We start from the raw sequence: 5,152 nt of genomic DNA, 5'->3' as shown, positions 1-5,152 counted from the left end.
AGAGGCAGGCAGATTTCTGAGTTCGAGGCCAGCCTGGTCTACAGAGTGAGTTCCAGGACAGCCAGGGCTACACAGAGAAACCCTGTCTCGAAACCCCCCCCCCCAAAAAAAGAGCACACATACACACACACACAGCAGGCAGCTCACAAACCATCTGTAACTTGGTTTTCAGGCAATCCGATGTCCTCCAGCCTCTTCAGGCACACCTTTGGTGCCATATACGTACAAACAAAATACTCATACACATAATTAAAAACATCTTTTTGACTTCCCATTTGCTTTTGATTTATTTTTACAGACTTGTGGATTTATGTTTTATAGTATGCATTATTATAATTTTTAATCTTGTGTATGTGTTTAAGAGTGAAGGCACAAACAGGTGTCAGCACACAACACCACAGCACAGCACAACATACCACAGCATACCACAACACACTACAGCACAGCACAGCACAACACAACACACTACAGCACAGCACAACACAACACACTACAGCACACCACAGCACAGCACAACACAACACACTACAGCATACCACAGCACAGCACAGCACAACACAACACACGACAGCATACCACAGCACACCATAACACCACAGCACACTACAGCACAGCATAGCATACCACAGCACATCACACAACAGACCACAGCACACCATAGCACACTACAGCACCACAGCACACCACAGCACACTACAGCACCACAGCACACCACAGAACACCACAGCACATTTAGCAGAGGTCAGAGGTCAGGGGTTGGTCCTTCTACCTTGTTTGAGATGGGGTTTCTTGTTCCAAGCTATTGTACCCCAGGCTCTAAAACAGTGAGCCAAAAAATGAAAACCCTTTCCCCCCTTAATTTTCTTTTAAAAACATTTTATATATATATGTCTCTGTGAGTGTATGCCGTGTGTGTCTGGGTGCTTAAAGAAGCCAGAAGAGGGCACTGGATCCTCTGATCCAGTGCTACAGATGATTGCAAGCAGTTTCACATGGGCTCTAGAAAACTTTCGGAATTCCTAAATGATGTGCATGGTGCACGGGACTCATGGAGATGAGGTCATCACCTGGCCTTGGATAGCTCGGCGGCTTTATTGCCCATTCTTTCTTCCTTGAAGACCCTGGAATTCTTTGTATTGATGGCTCTAGAGTAATTTAGACTTTCTATCTGTGTTTACATTCTGAGTAAAATATATATTAAAAAAAAAAAGAAGAAGAAGAAGAAGAAAGAAAAAAAGAAAAGAAAAAAAGAAAACAAATTTGGATCCTGGACAGGAGCAGTGTGTGCTCTTAGCTGCTGAGCCATCTCTTAGGCCCTTAAGTTGCTGTTGCTGGGGGCTGGAGAGATGGCTCAGCGGTTAAGAGCATGGACTGCTCTTCTGAAGGTCCTGGGTTCAATTCTCCGCAACCACATGGTGGCTCACAGCCATCGGTAATGAGATCTGATGCCTTCTTCTGGTGTGTCTGAAGACGGCTACAGGGTCCTTATTTTAGATTAATTAATTAATTAATTAATCGCCCAGTGGCAAGGTGTTTAGTTATAGTGGCTCAAGCTGAGGCGTATTTTTGGGGAGAGGAGGGATGCTGCTCCAGACTGAATTCAGAATGTTGTGTGCGCCAGACCCTGCCTATCTCTCTTCTGCCCAGCTATTGGCTGTAGGCGTCTTTAAAGGCAGGGCACGGTAGTGCATACCTGTGATCTCAGAAGAGGGTATGGAGGCAGAGGCTGGAGGATTACAGAAAATTCAAGGCCAGCCTGGTCTACAGAGCAAGTTTCAACACAGCCAGGACTACCCAGAGAAACTCTGTCTGGAAAAAAAAAACAGAAAGGAAAAAAAGAAAAAGAAAAGAGGAGTAACAAATCGCCTTCCTTTACTTTCATTATTACAAAATGTCGGCATTTCAGTTCTTGTATTAGACAGACCCTATTGAGATGCCAGTCTGCGGCTGCTGGCCGTGACACCTTGAACCAGTCTTCGGTTTCCATATCTGGTGCACTGACGCTCTTGAGCTATAGAGTACAAAAGCCTTTCCTTGAGTCTTGCTCCTGGGGCTGCAGATTTGAGCAACCCATTTATCCTCTCTATCTCCCCAGTAAAACAGAGACACTTGTCCTGGGAAATGCTTGTCACATTCTCAGCACAGTGCTCTGGCACACATCCTGTGTTCAGTTAGTGAACCCTGGGCCCGGCTTTTCGGTTTTGGCTGTGACAGCTTCGGTGGGAATACAGAGTCGGAATAGCAACCGACATAAAGTACGTGCTCAGTGAACACTGGCTGTGTCATCTCTTAAGGGATGTTGGGAGGAAGAAGTGGCATTGGGGAGTCTGATGCTCTAATCATTATTGTTCCGTCCTGATAGGGCCATGGCTCTCCCTGAGTTTCAGAGGATTTTGATTACACTGTTTATAACCTGCAAACCAATGTCCGTGTTATTTTTTTTTTTTAAAGATTTATTTATTCATTATATGCAAGTACACTGTAGCTGTCCTCAGACACTCCAGAAGAGGGAGTCNTTTCTTTCTTTCTTTCTTTCTTTCTTTCTTTCTTTCATGTAAGTACACTGTAGCTGTCTTCAGACACACCAGAAGAGGGTGACAGATGTTGTTACAGATGTTTATGAGCCACCATGTGGTTGCTGGGATTTGAACTCCGGACCTTCGGAAGAGCAGTCGGGTGCTCTTACCCACTGAGCCATCTCACCAGCCCGTCCGTGTTATTTTTAAGCCACTTACACCTCCCTTAACTTCTATCCTCCTCACTCACTTAAGTAAGTGCCAGGATGCCTCCGGAGGCAGAAACTGAGCCTTTAAACCCAGATCAAGCTTGAAGCTGCTCCTTTGAACCTAGGGTCCTGCTTCTGAAATTGCTGCCACCACAGTCTTCCCAGATGTGCAGCTGGATTTGGATGGAAGAAAAGGAAAAGGGAAAAGAGGTGAAAAGGAACAGTTCCAATCTCCTTCAAGATTAACGCCAAAGATGATGTCTGTGTAGGAAAGGAGTCAGTGACAAACTGCTATGGCAACTGCAGATTTTGCAAATGAATTCTTCAGCATAGTTTTGTTCCTCAAAGTGAGCAGTCTCCCTGTTCCCTTCCCCTCTTCCCCTCTCCCTCTCTTTTGGTGTCCACTCATTTCTTCTATACCTGGGAGCAAAAGGAAAGAACTCATTTCTGAGATATTTTTTCCCTGAAAATAAAACTTAGCAACATATTGTTTATAGAATGAGGAAGGACCTCTGTCCTTCAGTTGTTGTCATATTGAGTTTCTGAGTGATATAGTAAGCCAGTCCTGGTTCTCAAAGCAATACTGGCTTGCTAACAATTTGCTAAGTGACCAAATTTTTCAAAACTTCTCCTTCCCTGGGTGCACCTAGGAGCGCTGCTGTAAATTATAGGAAATATGGGCACAATTTGGGTCATGGGTATTCTTATTCAACTGACCCACTTTGGACCCAGTCTAGGCTCGCACTGGCCTGCTGTGCCTTAGCCAAGCAAGTCTGTGTGTTCCTGGCACACACACTGTGTGCTTGGCTCTTGCCATTCTCTCTGTCTCAAATGCCCTCTCCCCTTGTCTCCAAGTCCTCCCTTCACTTTATCCAGTCCTCACCTAGCTCCCTGCAGGTCCAAGTCAAACCCTCTTCCAGCAGTCTTCTCGATTTCCATCACTGGCAGCGATCTCGCTCTTCTTGGCTGTTTTCTCTTCTGGCAACTGTAGTTGTTTACCTGTGTCGTCCCTCTCCAGAACTGATGAAGCACAGATCCTGTATTCTCCCTCATTTCCTACAGCTCTCCAAAGTAGACATGGCTCTGTGTCTTCCCAACCAAACCTTGACCTGTAAGCACTTTGAGATCAAGAGACGGCTCTCATCATCCTCCATCTCCCTTTTTTTTTTTTTTTATTACATTTTAGCTGTATGACTGTCTACTCTGTGTGTGTGCCCATGTACAAACGATCACAATTCCACTCAATGGTTTGTGTGTGTGTGTGAGTGTGTGTGTGTGTGTGTGTGTGTGTGTGTGTGTGTGTGTGTGTGTAGAACAAAGTACACCTGTGGAGTCATCTATTCCTTCTCTGAGGATCAAATACAGATCAGCAGTCTTGGTGGCAAGCTCCTCTGCACTCTAAGCCATTTCATTGGCCCTCAAGAATCATTTCTTGTTCCTTATTATATTCCCAGCATCTAGCTCATTGATTGGTATATAGTTGATGCTCCAAAAGTATCTGTCTCCTCCTCCTCCTGCTTCTCCTCCTCCTCCTCCTCCTCCTCTTCTAGAAAATACCAGATGGCAGATGAGGGCCATTTGGACAGCAGGAGGACTGGGGCCCAGCATTAGGAGGCCAAGGCAGCTTCCACGGAGGATTCTGCAGAGGTCTTAGGGGCCGCGGTCATGGTCGAGGCCTCAGGTTCGTGGAGGTAAAGCCGAAGATAAGGAGTGGATCCCTGTCACCAAGCTGGACCGCCTGGTTAAGGACATGATGATCAAGTCCTTGGAGGAGATCTACCTGTTCTCCCTGCCCATTAGGGAGTCTGAGATCATTGACTTTTTCCTGGGTGCATCCCTAAAGGATAAAGTTGTGAAAATCATGCCAGTGTAGAAGCAGACTCGGGCTGGCCAGCGGACCAGGTTCAAGGCTTTTGCCGCTATTGAGGACTACAATGGTCATGTTGGTCTTGGTATTAAGTGCTCCAAGGAAGTTGCCACTGCCATCTGAGGGGCCATCATCTTGGCCAAGCTTTCCATCATCCCTGTGTGGAGAGGCTACTGGGGGAACAAGACTGGCAAGCCCCACACTGTTCCTTGCAAGGTGACAGGCCGCTGTGACTCTGCTGGTGCATTTCATCCCAGAGGCATTGGCATTGTCTCTGCTCCTGTGCCCAAGAAGCTACTGATGATGGCTGGTATAGATGACTGCTACACTTCAGCCAGGGGCTGCACTGCCACCCTGGGCAACTTTGTCAAGACCACCTTTGATGCCACCTCCAAGACCTATAGCTACCTGACCCCTGACCTCTGAAAAGAGATGGTGTTCACCAAATCTCCTTCTCAGGAACTCACTGATCATCTTGTGAAAACCCACACCAGAGTCTCTGTTCAGAGGACCCAGGCTCCAGCTGTGGCTACCACATAAGGGTTTTTATACAAGAAAAA

The 5,152-nt window shown here is 46.5% G+C and overlaps 1 pseudogene; it reads left to right on the top strand.

The window, feature by feature from the left end:
- LOC110331821 overlaps window positions 1-5,146 on the top strand; it is a 6,948-nt pseudogene extending 1,802 nt beyond the window's left edge.
- The last annotated feature ends 6 nt before the right edge of the window (window positions 5,147-5,152 follow it).

Source organism: Mus pahari, chromosome 14 (genome assembly GCF_900095145.1).
Source record: "Mus pahari chromosome 14, PAHARI_EIJ_v1.1, whole genome shotgun sequence".
Lineage (NCBI taxonomy): Eukaryota > Metazoa > Chordata > Mammalia > Rodentia > Muridae > Mus > Mus pahari.
The sequence above is the reverse complement of the archived record's forward strand: the minus strand, read 5'-3'. Positions and strand labels throughout refer to the sequence as shown.